We start from the raw sequence: 17,614 nt of genomic DNA, 5'->3' as shown, positions 1-17,614 counted from the left end.
GGTGCAGCCGTGGAGTGAAACTTCAATGACCTCGTGCACGAGGCGTAATGATGCTATTGACTGCCACAACACATATATATATATATATATATATATATATTTATTTTTTTAGCTTCCTCAGCTGTTATGGAATTCTGCATCTGCTGTGATTATCACATGAAATACCCCACATGGAAAGAACCTATATAAACATATATGTTTTAATATAGGTTTTGATATAGGTTTTGGATATATGTGGCATATATATAAAATTGGCCGTTTTCCTATATTTTATGCACATATATGTACATATATGTACCTATATGCACATATAGGCCATATATGTACCTATATGCACATATAGGTACATATATGCGCATATAGGTACATATATGCGCATATAGGTACATATATGGCCTATATGTGCATATAGGTACATATATATGCAAATAGGTACATATATGCCCATATAGGTACATATATACGCATATAGGTACATATATGCGCATATAGGTACATATATGGCCTATATGTGCATATAGGTACATATATGCACATATAGGTACATATATGTACCTATATGCACATATATGTACATATATATGCATATATGTACATATATATGCATATAGGTACATATATGCGCATATAGGTACATATATGGCCTATATGTGCATGTAGGTACATATATGCACATATAGATACATATATGTACCTATATGTACATATATGCGTATATATGTACATATGTGCATATAGGTACATATATGGCCTATATGTGCATATAGGTACATATGTGCACATATAGGTACATATCTGTACCTATATGTACATATATACTCATATAGGTACATATATGCGCATATAGGTACATATATGGCCTATATGTGCATATTGGTACATATATGCGCGTATAGGTACATATATGGCCTATATGTGCATATAGGTACATATATGCACGTATATGTGCATAATATATAGGAAAACGGCCAATTTTATATATGCCACATATATCCAAAACCTATATCAAAACCTATATTAAAACATATATGTTTATATAGGTTCTTTCCATGTGGGACACCACCTTGACTCCACATATAATAATCTAATTAGAACAAAAGGTTAGGTGCAATCAATGCAAATATTTCTATTCTCCTATATACAATCATAAATGTAAATTCACGATGTAGAGTCAATACAGCAGACTGTGTGACCGTCTCCATTTGGCTTTTTCGGTCTATTTGCGAATGCTAAGTGACACGATGTCGCCTCGTTTGTGTTTCTGTGTTCACCGCCTTGTTTCTCTCATTAACATTTATTGAAAATTAAATCAGATATCTATTGCGGCGCTGTGGATATGAGCTGACGACATATGGAGTATTACATCTGAAATGTGACCAGATGGTGGCGGATCCACCGACGAGGATTTGTGCGTCGGATGTGACACAATCGCAGGAGTTTTTTGTTTTTTCTCTCAAAATGACGGCAGTATATAGACGTGTTTGTGGTTCCCGCGGCTCTTAAAGGTGAGTCGCTTCGCGTTTCGACGGGTTAAGAGTGCAGAGCGGCTGCACTTTATTCTGAAATGGACGACGAAAGAAGGCTTGAAGGGGTAAAGTTGTGGGATTGTTATGAGCAGTGAATGTACTTTAGCGTGAATCACTGGAAAGCTATTTAAAAAAAAAAAAAAAGTGCATGGAAATGCTTTCCGAGCAGTTTTCACCGTGGGCTTTACTACTTTCACGAATGCTTCCCGACCAACCTCCAAGTTAAACGTCCTCTATTACAGTGTTTTTCAACCTTTTTGAGCCGAGGCACACTTTTTTTTCTTTGTAAAGCTCTGGAGTCACACCACCACCTGAAAATGTTAAAATGTGAAACTCTGTAGCCTCTATTAACAATATAAAGTCTTTCTCATCAAAGACATCAAAGTCATTGTCATCAAAGACATGAAAGTCATTCTCATCAAAGTTTTATCAACAGCAATCAAGTAAATGCAGAAATCCAGAAAGCAAGGACTTTTTTTTAATAGTGCCTCCCTCAGTGTGAAACCTGGACCTGATGGATGAAGAGCTGAGATCCTGGTTTTCAAAAACTTCTCCATCACTGTCACTGACACAGTACTTTGATACAAGATGGTAGCAGGAGGTGGAGATGAACCACACTGACGTCTGTCACTTTACATTTCACCGGCAAAGTTCTGTGCTGCCCTCTAGTGGTGAAGAGTATTTATACATGATTACTTATTAATTGTTATTATTTATGTGCCCATCATGCTCGGTCTTTCACCTCTCAGCTTCTTCAAGAGCTCCATTTCTGAGATTATTCACACGTTTTCATGGGCGTACAGATTTTTGCACTCGTGTGTGAGTGTGTGTGTTTGTGTGTGTGTGTGTGTGGCAGCCAATTAGACAAACAGACACTGTCCTTGAATACGCTTTCTGGGTTTTTCCAGCACCTAGCTTGGATTGGGGGGGGGGGGTGGGACACACTACTGTTCTGTGTGTTCAATTCCCAGCTGTGTAACCGGCTCCATCATACATGCTGTGCACAGAAAGGGAGAGGTGGGTGGAGGGTGGGTGGGGGTGGGGGGGGGGTTAAAAAGATGGAGAGAGCGAGAGAACTGGAGGTTGCAGAGGAAGAGACAACATGAGAGAAACAGAGACCCAGAAAAGAGAGTGAACTCAAATCCTCCACACAACAGTGCCATCTAGTGGTACGTCCTTTCATCCGTCCTTTCATCTTCCCAAAGCTTGCTTCTTTTTTTCGTTTTTCTTTTTTAGACTAGACAAGCAGACTCACCCATATCACACACACACACACACACACACACACACACACACACACACACACACACACACACACACACACACACACGCACACCTACACAGTATTAATATGCATGCAGGGCAGCACATGTACGGCTGCACAGATTACTGATTCGGCGTGCTAAAACAGCAACGACTCGTAATCTTCCCGCTGTACTGTGCCCATGTACGGCAATGATTCAAAACAAGGAAACAGGACTTACACACACACACACACACACACACACACACACACACACACACACACACACACACACACACACACACACACACACACACACACACACCAAAGACGCTGCCAGGATAAAAAAAACACTTGTTTGTCCCTGTCGTCCTCTTACCCTTGTTTACTTCTATTTTCCAGTCTCCTCAATAGGCTTTCTTATTTCTCTTGCCCCACCTCCCTCTCTCACACTCTCTCTACCTCCCCTCTCTCTCCACCTCTCCCAGACTCTCAAAAAAATGGTGATGGATTACACTTTTTTTTTTTTTTTTTTTTTTTAATCTTCACACACATACATGAACGAGAGCCACTGAGGACTTCTACACACACTTGTACACACTTTCATGCATTATGCAGAGATGATCAGATAAAATATGACACTTTGACCTTCAGCAGCAGCAACATGTCTTTGGATGTTTGCATCCTGATACTTTGCCCATTAGTTTTGCTTTGATAGCCATAATTAGGCCCTCAGGGGATCTTCTGCAGCCTTCAAGTGATAAACTCCATCCTGCCACATAAAAAAAAGCAGGGCTTTTACTGCAAAGGTGGGTTTTTTTTTTCTCAAGTGCTAGTTTTTCCAAGGTATGAAAAAGGACACCGACTTTTTTTTTTTTTATGCCCTGTATACTTTTGATGGACAGTGGTGTTGGTGTTGACGACCCGCAGTGGCAATTTGAATGTCGGAATGTAAAAACGCTGCAGATCAGGGGAGTTTCAGGCCGACAGATTCCCCTGTGGAGCCGTCGGGGAGATTATTTGTTGGGGACGACATGTAGCAGACGTAGCTAGCATAGCATTTCTCGGAGGAAAAATCACACGGACACAGTCAACTGAGATGTAATCTCGGATTCGAATCCCACTCGCGGCGGCTCTCTGGTTGAGTTTGAAACTTTCACAGCCGATATTTAATGTTTTTGAAAGAAGAAACGTTAAAATCTTCATAAGGTGTAACGTCCTGCGCTCCCTTTCTCACTTTAATTATCCCCCGGCGTAGCCGATAGGCCCCGAAGGGGGATCTTGAAACAGTCTCCGTCTCCGTACGTCCGTACGTTCGAACATTTTCTACCTATATTCTCGGCAACCCCTGGGCCCACAGTGACCAAACTTCACATGTGGATACATCACAGAGGGGGAAGGGATACTATGGTGACCTTGACCTAATTTGCATATTAAGTAGGTCACAGGGTCACGAAGTGCTTAAAAACACATGTTGGGCTCTGGAGGCCTAGGTTTTTGAGCTAGGGCTCTCAAATTTTATACACACATGATACACACTCCAGGGATAACCTCCAGTACACCAAGTGACCTGACCTTGACCTTGAAGATTGGTAGGGTCTGAAGTTTGCTCGTCATGGTTGCACATTACATGTATTTTCATATCAACATTTCTCCTCATTTCTCAGCAGTTCCTGGGCCCACAGTCACCAAACTTCACACATGGACACTCCACCTGGGGAGAAGGGACACCATGGTGACCAGGACCTCATTTGCATATCAGGTCACAGGGTCACTAAGTGCATAAAAACATCTTTTGGGCTCTGGAGACGTATTTTGACATAGCTTATGAAGAAGACCTTTCAGATTCTACATAATGATCTACAAGGACCCATGGAACACCCTCTAGTGTACCAAGTGTGCTGCCTTAGAGCTGCTTTGTGAGAAAATAGAAAGCCCTCCGGCGGGGGATTAGCAGAGCAACGGCCTTCTTGTTGTTTTGAGAACCGTAACCTTATTTTGCTTATTCATTTAAATCCTTTCAACGGAGAACGAGTGAAACTTTAATGTCTAATCTATTCTTACTGTCGCATAATCTCATTTGTGGATGGATACCATTCAAAACCCCGTAATCTCATTTCCTGCCACTGTGGAATTAAAGCAGAACTTTTTGCAGAGTAACTGCCCTTTTAAAAATCGTCGAGCGCAGCATGCGTTTTACTGTGGCGGCGCCGGCCGGGGTGGCTGGCCGTGCAGATTGTTGTACGGCGCCGCCGTAAAAAAATCCACAAACAGTAAAAATCTTAATGCCACACTAAAAAAAAAAAAGAAAAAAGCCAGCTCCAGTCAGCACACGTTCACATCCCCTTATCTTCACCTCCCCCCGCGGAGTCATCCCTCCTTCCCACTTCCTTCCTCCCCCGTTCTCGCTTGTCACGTCGCCCATCAATTAAACAGACATCCGCCGGTTTAGATGTTTTCCGGGTGGCTTTGGCTCCTGGTTGATCGCCCTGATGAATTATATATACATTATTGATAAGGGATACTTTTTTTTTTTGCCTGCCGTCTGTAAATATATATATTTATATACGGTGTCACTTTGTCTAATCGTCACCGGCTGGCCTTGGTGTCCTGGAGTGTTTGGCAGGAAGGACGGCCCGGGAGAGGCGCCAAGTGTGCTTCTATGCAGGTTTGCAGCTTGGATTATTATTAAGGGGACTGTTGTTTGCACGCGGATTAAAAACGCTCGATCGGCCGACGGAAGATACAAAGCGAAACGACTGCAGAGCCCCCGGAGATGCGAAAAAAATTAAAAATGCACGGATGATTGATTGATCAGACAATCGATCTTCTCCCTGGCAGTGATCGAGCCGCCCCACCGCTCACCAAATGTCATTCATCATTAAAGCGTGGACGAAAAGTAAAGTTCAGCAGGCCCGATCGTCTTGATTTGATCAACCGCCGTCGTCTGTAAAAAAAAAAAATGTTTTTACCTAAATGGTACAAACCTCCACATTTCCTCCTCAAAGCCCGCCGCTCCCCGTCGCCATCGCCACATCAAACCCAGGAGATGTTTTGTACACGCTGAAGGTGAGCGCACTGATTCCTCCCCTCTCAGATGTGCTCGGGCTGAAACGCCGTTTCATGTCTCGTTCCAGAGAGAGAGCAAACACACTCGCTGCCAGACAAAAGAACATGATTTTAAAGGTGCGTTTTGTGTTTTTTTTTTTCACGCTTCTGCTCAGTGCAGGGCAAGGACAAAGTGTGCAGCCTTGTTGCAGAGCGCTATAGTGAGAAAACTCACGTGAAACTTTCAAAAAAGAAGACTCTCCTAAAAAGGGAGCTGAACACAACCACGATACCATGACGGTCCCTAAACCTCATGCGTAATTTGAGGAGTCGTAATTGACATTTCACAAGGCGAAGGAAGCGTTTATAGTATTTGGATGTTTTGATTAGACTGTAAACGATCAGTGGTTTTTATTTTGGCCCTGAAAGCTTTTGACGGTCCAGATATTCAAGCGAGAGGCCTTATTGCTTTTTATTTCCTGGCTTATTTGCGTTTTTTCAGAGAAAAGTAGTGGCTTTTTTTTGTTGTCATGGAGATCATTGTTTGTTATTTACCTCCCTGAGCATCGTTGTTTGTGTCGGAGCCCCGACGTCTTTGAAAAGAAACGCTGTGATGAATAATCTCCAGGTTTTTCTCAGTAAAATTATATCAGAAGAATATTTTTTTCAACTTTTTTTTGCATAAATCTGTTAATCAACCTCAGTCCTGATACCAAAAAGTATTACTTGTTTAAATTAACCCTTTAAATGCCCATTTAGAAGATGAAATCACTGATTTTGGGAGGGAAAAAACACAAAATTGTAAAATTTTGTCAAAGTATTTTTCCCATATCAGTGACTTTATCTTCTAAATTGGCATTTAAAAGGGTTATTTAAAAAAAGTAATACTTTTTGGTATCAGGACTGAGGTTGATTAACAGATTTATGTAAAAAAATGTGAAATAAAATATTTATCTGATGTATTTTTACAGCTGTGGATGAAAACAGCCACCAAAGGGAGTTTTTTTGAAAATCTGATTTTGCACAAAAACTAAATATGCTTCAAAGATAATTACATAACTAATCTTTGACATTTCCAAGACGGTAATAACATGTAAAAACAATCCAATATCCGATCACATTTTATATTGAAAATGAGTCATTTTGTGTGTATTTCTTCCCATTTCAGTGCCTTTATCTTCTAAATGGGCATTTAAAGTTTCATTTAGAATTTTTTTTTTTTTATATTTGGTAGTTTTGATCAGGACTGAAGTTGATTAACAGATTTATGGAAAAAAAAATTTAAGAAATATTTATCTGATATATTTTTACAGGGGTGAAAGTGAGTGGATGAAAACAGCCACCTAAGGAACATAATGAAGTTTTTTTTGCCGACAGTGTATTATTGACCGAGTGAAAAATTTTAAATCAAATTTTTAAATTGCATGTAAAAGTAAAGCTTCCTCATCAAAAATCATGGCATTTGAGACAAAACAGTGAAAGTTTTGGTCAAATTAAGAGGAAAAATGACACCTAGTGGACGTTTCTGCCCCCAAATGCCACACAAGGGTTAATAATAATACTTTGTTATCGTCACTTTGTGAGGACTTTGTTACTACCGCCTGGTTTCTATTTATCCGCTGGTCGACATGTTTGTAGCTAATTAGGCTAAGCACAGCGCGTTTGCCGCTCAGATGCTAATCGGATCAGATCTGATGATCATTTCCCGTCAGTTGGAATTCCCACGAGGAGGACCATCGTCTTCAGACTTGACTTGGCGAGGCGGCGACGCTCGCTCCCTCCGATCAAAACAGACAGACTTGAATGTCTGTCTTTGTGCGTTGATTTCAGCGTGTGAAGGCCAATTTGCGTCGTCTGTCAAACCCGACTTGCAAAGTTCCGTGGCCTCTTTTGTGTGAATGACAGAAAGCCAAGGCAAAAAGGGGAAAGAAAAAAAAAAAAAAAAAAAAAATCCCATCTGTTTACTGTTTACCAGCAGTCCAAACTGACATGTCACCAATAATGTGGGTTTTGTGCTCTGATTGGAGCGTTGTGCTGACAAATCTGTCTCCGGCTGTCGCAATCAACCGCCGAGCTCCGTCTTCCTCGGCACGCTGATCTCAGTAATCAAGGAAAGGAAGAATCCCATTGTTTCTCTGTGTACATGTGACAGACTGGAAGGTCCACATTAAAGTACCTCCAGAGTACAGTAGAGTACAGTAGAGTACAGTAGAGGTCTCGTCAGAGGAGGGTGGAACGGCCCAGATTGCCGTCATTTCCCCACCGAAGCCTTTCATTTCCCCCATGTGGCCCACCGAGAGATCCGACCTGACATTCTGGGACCGTCGACCCCCCCCCCCCCCCCCCCCCCCCCCTCGGTTCCATCTACCACCCTTTAGTCCGTGTCGACGTCCCTGTCCACCCCTCCGTCTTAGATGCATCAGAACCACACACCAACACTTACGTGGACGTCGAGAAGGTCTTGGGTAGAAAAGCTGCTGGAATTACACTCCCAGCAGAGAGCGAGCGAGCGAGAGAGAGAGAGAGAGAGAGAGAGAGAGAGAGAAGGATATCTGGGCAAGATTGGTCACACTGAGGCATCCCGAGCCGGACATGAGTGGAATGGGATTGCCTATTTTGTTCCTGGATAGAGGAATAGAGTCCTCCCTGGATCTGCTGCTTTGAACCCCCCCAACCCCCCCCCCCACCCCCAACCCCCCCCCCCCCCCCCCCCCCCCCCCCCCCCACCAACCCCCCTGCATGTCATAGATAGAACAACACACACACACACACACACACACTTTGGTCACTGCACCCCCGTTGGCCAAACGATGACTCAGCGCTTTAATCGTATTTGCAGGGGATTGATGCCAGCGGAGGAGTTTCCTCGCTGCAGAGCAAGAAAGGAGATGTGGCGAGAGCGATAGTGACGGAGGGAGAGAACGAACAGAGAGAGAGGGGGAGAGGGAGCCATCAGAATCAAAGGTGCAGCTATTGAACCGTGACAACTGTTTCACGGCGAGCTCATTATGGTTCTCGGCGGTGAGAGAAGACGGCCTTATTATTCTCCCGTGCATAACAGGAACTCATAACAGGAGATTGCTGGCGGCGTTTATGGAGTCGGGATAATGCTCAGGCGCTTCTCGTCCTCCACCTCTGGCTCACTCTTCTTCGGGTTTTTTTCCTCCATTCCGCATAATCCAATCGTTTAGGTATTATTTTTGCTCGTTAGCGCTTCTCACTGTGCCGGAAAAAGCCGACGATGAGCGAGTTGGAAGTCGGAGATGTGGTTGATGATTGGGAGGAGCTTCTCCGGTACGCCGTCCACACAATTCAAGCTCGGCGTAGATCACTTCTTCTTTACCTGATTCCCCTTTGACTTGGCCGTACAGATTCTCCTGCTGCATCCCAGACCCAGTGCCAGACTGTATATCGACGAATCGCGAAAAAACCCCAAAGATGGAGACCAGCGTCTCCATGCTGTCGATCCACGGCTGTAGAAGAAGAGTCACAAAGAGTGCGGGATGTGGGTTTTGGTTATCGTGAATACAAAGGAGGGGGAATAAAGAAACGTCAGTTTTGCGCCGCTAGGTGTTGGAACATGAAAGGTCGAAGCCGTAACACCTGACGTGGGACGTGGATCCACGTTTTGAAACGACGATTTTGAACTTGAGACTCTTGTTTTTAATGCGACTGCAGTTAATTGGGTGGAAAAGGGAACGACTTTTCTCAAGATCCCCATTCGCAGGTCATTTACTGATTGTTTTCATGAAACTGTTTATTCATTGTTTATTGACTAAATGTTATTACCGTAATGAATCTAGTAAGTTATTGCATTATTAGTTGTAGTAGTGTGAGAAGTAATGGCTTCGGCCCTGAACAGAAAACATTTTAGTGGTGTGTTTCCACCACAGTGACGCACCTTTTTGAAAACGGCTACCGAGGTGGGACGGCGTGAAAACGTTCAGCTTCCGCCTTTGTGTTGAAAGAGGAAAATGCAACTTTTCTGAAACGTTGGATTTGCAACGTGCACACCTCTTCTGCACATTCCTGTGAACGGACGTCGTTTTCAAATCGTTGCAGTGTAAACGCGAAACATTTCTGAAATGAAAACACACTTGAAACTTTGCGCGTATACTCAACTGAACTTTATCTGTACAGCACTTTAAAAACAAACACACCTGGAACAAAGCGCAGTGCATAAATAGACATAAAAACCCAAAATGCAAAAAAAAAGTATTAAATTAAAGAATATAAAATGGGAGAAACAGGAGCAGAGTCTCAAGCTGGGTCTAAATCTAAGGAATAAAACTGAGTGTTAAGTAATCTGATGTAGTTTTTTAGTGGACGGAATCCAAGATGGTGGAGCTCCGAATCACTGAATTCAAACAATTCTAACACAAATATTCTTACAATCGCATCGAACATATTAGTCTCTTAACCGATCCAGTCATTAGATGTAGATCAAACCTTTACTGATATATTTTAGTGCCTACAATTGTTGTGTTCATCCTACAAAATAAAAGCTACATAGCTAGTTATCTAGTCATGATGACATCCTTCAACCCAGTCTAGTGCTACTTCATTTTATTATGCCATGTGATTCTCACATGTGCTGACACTCTGAAACAACAAGAGGCGGGCTTCTTTTAGAGACGACCCCCTGTGAGCGTTTGCGAACTTCCTGTCCTCTTCGGACCAATGACCGTGGAGGACTCCTTGCCTGGAGGACTGACGCCTCCGGATTGAGGTTGAAGTCACTTCCCGGGTCCAACGCTCACACATCAATCAGTGACGTTCAAATGACGTGGAAGGATTTACAAGTCAGAATAGCTCGACGTCCCCTTTTGCATGTGGTCCTCTAAAAAGACCACCACCGTCAAGAGTGTGTGTGAAGGGCTCCGTCTAGTGACCAGCAAATTTGAACGAATCGTTCAAAACCCGCGAGTCACTTTACTGAACGGTGACCCACGAGTTTTCTCGTTCATTGACTCGTTCACTGAGTCATTCTTGCTGCAGCCTCCAGCCGCAGAGAGGAAAATATAAACGTCACTGTTCTGCAGCTCGTCTAACTCCATTACTCACTTTAGTGAGAAAAGCAGCTGTAATGCTAAAAGCAGCTGTAATGCTAAAAGAGCTGCTGAAAGAGCTGCTAAAAGAGCTGCTAAAAGCAGCTGTAATGCTAAAAAAGGTGCTAAAAGAGCTGCTGAAAGCAGCTTTAATGCTAAAAGAGCTGCTGAAAGCAGCTGTAATGCTAAAAACAGCTGTAATGCTAAAAGAGCTGCTGAAAGCAGCTGTAATGCTAAAAAACGGTGCTAAAAGAGCTGCTGAAAGCAGCTGTAATGCTAAAAAAGGTGCTAAAAGAGCTGCTGAAAGCAGCTTTAATGCTAAAAGAGCTGCTGAAAGCAGCTGTAATGCTAAAAAAAGGTGCTAAAAGAGCTGCTGAAAGCAGCTGTAATGCTAAAAGCAGCTGTAATGCTAAAAGAGCTGCTGAAAGCAGCTGTAATGCTAAAAGCAGCTGTAATGCTAAAAGAGCTGCTGAAAGCAGCTGTAATGCTAAAAAAAGGTGCTAAAAGAGCTGCTGAAAGCAGCTGTAATGCTAAAAGCAGCTGTAATGCTAAAAGAGCTGCTAAAGCAGCTAGTAGCCGAGCCGCTAGCGCTAGCTGCTAAGCACAGCAGCTTCCGGCTCCTTACAGTCACGTGAGGCTTTCAGCAGCTCCAGTCAGCTTGGAGGTGAAGTTCAGCACGAATGACCGACTCACCTCACTTCAGTCGTTCAGCTCACAAACCCGAGTCGCCTGGAAACTGGAAAGAGTCGTTCACTGAATCGCTCAGTAGCACTTCCGCTGTGTCGTTCACCTGGTGAGCGGTGAGGCTCCGCCCCTCCCTCACCTGGAAATCTCCGAGTGACGGCGGAGAAAAAAAAATACATTGTTTGTTTCACAAAGCTTGTAGAGATAAATACATGAATAATACATGGTTAAATACACAATAAACAATGTTAAAATACCTGTAGCGTGTATTGTGTTACATTTAATGTTGTCCCCTATAATTAGTTCTGCCCTATGAACGTCACATTATTTATTGATACTTTTAAAAAAAGAAAATCAAAACGTTGGAAGGAAAAAAAACTATAAAATCATATGTATATATTAATATATACTGTATATCTGCCAGGTATTTATTCAGTTTAATCATTTATCTAATTTATTTTCTGATTCAACTAAACCTCAGAAACAACACACATAATCTAGAATAAGGAGACCAGGACCACTAAACACTAATGTGTACTTATTGTTTATTTTCCTTAGTAAAAACTTAAGTATTTCAGCATTTTACTATGAATACATGAATCTCCCCCTGGTTCATGTCGCAGTTCAGCCTCCAGGTCCTGGAGGTGGAAATAGTGTGACTGAATCAAATGACTCAAATGACTCAGACAACCGATTCACTTGGATGAACGACTCAAAAACCCGTGAGTCCGTTCAAGGAGTCGGGTTTCTCATCACTCGTTCCGTCCACAAGGATGACAAGTGGAGCTCCGCCGTGTCACAACGGCGCCGAGGCTTTTACAAAAAAGGCTTCAGTTGTTCTTCTTAGCATGTGACATATGTGTTTATCTGTCCTCTTTCTTCTCTTTCCCTGGAGGTGGCTGGAAAATACCACGCGGGCCTTGAAAGCATCCATCCACTCAACAGAGGTACTCATCTTGTCGCTGCATAAAAGAGTGAATTGTCTCTCTCTTCGCTGTTTGCATATAGCTCCACGCTAAGGTCAAAGACTCACACCCCATTGGCACTGGAATGGAAAGCAGCGTTTAAGTGTTTGGGTCCACGCTGTCGCGTACATGGAACCTTGGAACCAAAGCAGGCAACTTATGTGAGACACTCCAACAGGATGGCGCTCGTAGATATGGTCGTCGTCATTCTCCGCGCTGCTAATGAAGAGCCGCCGTGGCTGATAGGCCCCGAAGGGGGATCTTGAAACAGTCTCCGTACGTACGTCCGTCCGTTCGAACGTTTCTACCTATATCTCGGCAACCCCTGGGCCCACAGTGACCAAACTTCACATGTGGATACATCTCAGAGGGGGAAGGGATACTATGGTGACCTTGACCTAATTTGCATATTAAGTAGGTCACAGGGTCACGAAGTGCTTAAAAACACATGTTGGGCTCTGGAGGCCTAGGTTTTTGAGCTAGGGCTCTGAAATTTTATACACACATGATACACACTCCAGGGATAACCTCCAGTACACCAAGTGACCTGACCTTGACCTTGACCTTGAAGATTGGTAGGGTCTGAAGTTTGCTCGTCATGGTTGCACAATACATGTATTTTCATAGAAACATTTCTCCTCATTTCTCAGCAGCTCCTGGGCCCACAGTCACCAAACTTCACACATGGACACTCCACCTGGGGAGAAGGGGCACCATGGTGACCAGGACCTCATTTGCATATCAGGTCACAGGGTCACTAAGTGCATAAAAAAACACCTTTTGGGCTCTGGAGACGTATTTTGACATAGCTTATGAAGAAGACCTTTCAGATTCTACATAATGATCTACTAGGACCCATGGAACACCCTCTAGTGTACCAAGTGTGCTGCCTTAGAGCTGGCTTTGTGAGAAAATAGAAAGCCCTCCGGCGGGGGATTAGCCCAGCAACGGCCTTCTTGTTTCTTTATTTATTTTTCTCCGCAATAACCAGCATAAACCATGATGTTTATTGTTCTCACTGTCTACGCGTGAATTGCTTTCTCCAGGAACCCATTCGTCCATCGCTACCATTGGCCCATTGTTGAAAGTTGTAAAAAAAAAAAAAAGGTTATCGAACTACTTCACAATTAGAAATCAGGTATCACTGCGAATTAATTAGTATTCAGTATTGTGCCGCTCACTAAAACAGATAGCACTTAATTACACGTACGAGTCCAAATTTATTTAGATAGCGCGTTTGAGGAGCGGGGGAATTCAAAGTGCTTTACATTAACGAACGCGGGCGGCTTGTCGGAGCAGAAGCAATTAGAAAGGTGAATGAAAACAAGCGGGGATAGCATCACAACCGCGCTGAAATAAAGTACGACTGAAAACAGGGGAAGATTAAAAACATCAAAGCAATTAAAAGCAATAATAAGAGCTGGAATGGACAAGAGTTCCATAAACATAAAACATGTTCTTGTTTTACTGGAAGGCAGCAGCGGACATGAGGACGTCATAATAGTGTGCACAGAGTTGTACTGTTGAGTTCTGCTGATGTTCTCAGGAGGAAGATGCTCTAAAGTTGTGGATCGAGGCTAATGATTTGCAGCTTCTTTGAAAATGCTCTGACTCTGTCGCCACGGAAACTGAGGAAAACAAAACTGAAATGTTGCCTTTTCATTTGAAGCGTAGTCGTGTAAACTGATTCTCAAGTAGTTTCATATTATTCAGCTTTTCAACACTTTCACGTTGTACTCAAAGTTTTTTTTTTTTTTTTACAAAATCCAGCTGTTCCTTGATTTCCCTCAATTTGCATATTGGATCGTAGGAGCTGCATTCAGAATCTGCTGTGTCTGTGCGAGCTGGACTGGCTCCGCCCACACTTGCCCATATTTGGCAGCGGAGGAAGTACTTCCTCTTGTGGTGCCATGTGCCAGAGTAGAGCTTCCTAATTGTGGATCCATGTTATTTTGAATAGTGTGACCTCACTAATGTCTTTTTATCTGCACACATATAGGCTAGTATTATGATATCTGGCACCATTCCAAGTAGAAGAAAGTACTTTCACCCTGCAAATTGGGCGGTTCACAGTTATTTACTGATTTACTTGACATTTGGAAAAAGTGAATGGCGACTGACTGGAGAAAGCACAACCCACGTGGAAAGAACCTATATGAGGATATATGTGCATATATGAAACATATAAGCAGTTTATATGCACATATATGACAATATATATGCTGCATACATGCGTATATATGCCACATATAGGCAAAATGTAGGTGCATATATGTGAATATACAGGCCATATAGGTCTCCTGTACTGCTTCTTTATGTCCATATATATATATATATATATATATCACTTTGGCAACTGTCATACATTATCAAGGCAATAACTGAGAACTAACTAAAAAACAATTATGCAAGAACATATAGGTGCATATATGCACACATATATACGTGCATATATGTACCTATATAGGTACCTGTATGCATGTATATGTGTACACATATATGTACATATATGTGCATATATGCACATATAATATAGGAAAACGGCCAATTTTCTATATGTCACATATATCAAAAACCTATATTAAAACATATATGTTTATATAGGTTCTTTCCGTGTGGGAATGAGAGACAGCAGCTCTACAACGGCTTCAACTTTACACCAGCAATGATGACATTTAAGTAATTGCCACTAATTAACAAATCATTAGTTTAGTTGTATTACAACCAAGCGCAAACTTTACAATGCGATTTATACCAGAGATTCCGTCACGCAAATGCAGGAAGTAGCACAATTTACAGACAAATACTTTGTCCAAAACTTGTATTTATTTATTTATGTATTTTTGAATCAGCGCTCTGTAATCTAAAGCAGTTCTTAGAGGGTTGACTGCTGAAGAAGCACTTTGGATCTCAACCCGGAGTCTCGTTTAATCCCATATTTCCTCGAGAGAAAAAAAAAAAAGATAGTGGAATCACCAAAACGCGCTGGCGGCTCCGGGACACAACCAGTTGACTGAGTACTTTGCCTGGTGAGGGGAAACGAATGCACGGCGTTTTATCTGTGTTTTCATGCCTCCGCGGCTGCATCGGTCCGGGCCGCCGCCATTTATACTGCCAGGTTGGAAGCTCCCTATATCCTTACACATATGGAATTTTCTTTTTCTTTTTTTTTTTTTTAACCCTTCGGGGCCTGAAGCATTTTGTGCCGTTTTTCACTACAATTGATTTTTCCTTTATATCTCAGATTATAAAATCCTTAAACCTTGCGCCTTGTTTGGTGTCATTTTGTTCAGGACAACCTCATAAATGCATTTCTGAAGTATTTTCATCACTTTGGCATACTGTGTTAAAACAGTGGGTCTAAAAACACCATAAAATTACAAATTCGGGTGGTAAAAACAGATTTATTGACTATAAAAGTCACAGACATGGTTAACGAATCATTTTGTTTACTTGTAAAGTAAAACTAAACTATAATTAACTCAAATTGATCAAAACAGGACTGAACAAACAGTTCTATACAGATATTTACAGTGAAATAGAAACTGTAATGCACAATTTTCCAAAAATTGCACGATTTTCAAAAAATTGCACAATAAAAAAAAAATAATTGCACGATTTTCAAAAAGTTACACGGTTTTAAAAAAATTGCACGATTTTCAAAAAATTGGTACGATTTTCAAAAAATTGTACGATTTTCAAAAAGTTGCACAAGTTTCAAAAAGTTGAAATAGTTGAAAACGTTAAAAAAAAAGTGCAAACAGTTGAAAAAGTAGAAAAAAGTAGGAAAAGTTAACAAAAGAGGAAAAAGTTGAAAAGTTAAAAACGTTTCAAAAAGTTGAAACAGTTAAAAAAGTTGAAAAAGTGTCAAACAGTTGAAAAAGTTGAAAAGGTGTCAGTTGAAAATGTTACAAGTTGAAAAAGTGTCAAAAAGTTGCACAAGTTTCAAAAAGTTGCACAAGTTTCAAAAAGTTGAAACAGTTGAAAAGTTGAACAAACAGTTCTGTACAGATATTTACAGTGAAATAGAAGCACTGCCTCGGGCGTTTTTGTAAAACTATTTACAAAAGGTCACACTCCTTTGAACTCCTTTTATTTGCTTTGAACTCCTTTTATTTGGGCGATCAACGTCATTTAAAAACCAGCTTGTAGTTTTATATCTGCACTTTGGACACGGATTGAAACACTGGACCAGACGACGCCGCGCCGTGACGCTACTGCCTTTTCAGACAGGTCATGTGACGAGGACGCGCCGGTGCGTCCGCCGGGCCCCAGAGGGTGTTAAATCTCAAAACCCCCTTGAAGGAGGTTGTTTTTTTTTGTTTTTTTTCCCCCACCCCACCTCAATCATCTATTTATTTATTGGCTTATTTTCCAGGAGCTGGCACGCCACGGTGGCAGCTTTGTCTGTGGAACAAGGGAGAGCATTAAACCTCCCGAATTCACTTGAAAAAAAATAATCAACCGGGCTGTGCAATGAAAACAACAAAGGCGGGCGTAATGAGCACGAGGCTTTCACGGCGCTATTATCAGCCGGCGCGGCGGGATGAGGGCCCCTCGCACAATTACATGTCCCACACTTATCTTGTCGAAGCAGATTCTGCAGGGAGAAGAGAAGCCACGTACGCTGGCGTGTATGTATATATATATATATATATATAACAGCCAGGCCCTTGTGAAAGAAAAAAAAAAAAGCTCAATACGCTAACAATTTCTTGTGAGTTAACAGTCGCGCACATTTCCACCAACTAAGCAGGGCATCGCCGCTCTCCCTTTTATTTTGCAGATTCCAATCGTGGCCACACGGGATCGTCATTATCTCAGACGGCGGGCGTGATGTATGGTGGGCCTTGTTAACCATTGTAAAGTGCTGAAATGTCATGTAACTGTGATAGATTGGGTCGTGTGGCATTTATTATGGCTGCAGCATCTGTGTTAAAGGCTAAACCCTCCGTGAATCACGCTGCAAACTGCTGCGGGATGATTCTGTAATTGTGAGTCATATCATGTCTGTGGGGTGCAATACTGTAGGTCCCATTAGGGCCAGTGATATATATGTAGTTTTTTATCCCCACCCCCACCCTACACACACACACACAC

The sequence above is a fragment of the Blennius ocellaris genome (assembly GCF_963422515.1).
Source record: "Blennius ocellaris genome assembly, chromosome: 24".
Classification (NCBI taxonomy): Eukaryota; Metazoa; Chordata; class Actinopteri; order Blenniiformes; family Blenniidae; genus Blennius; species Blennius ocellaris.
This window is presented reverse-complemented; position numbering follows the sequence as displayed.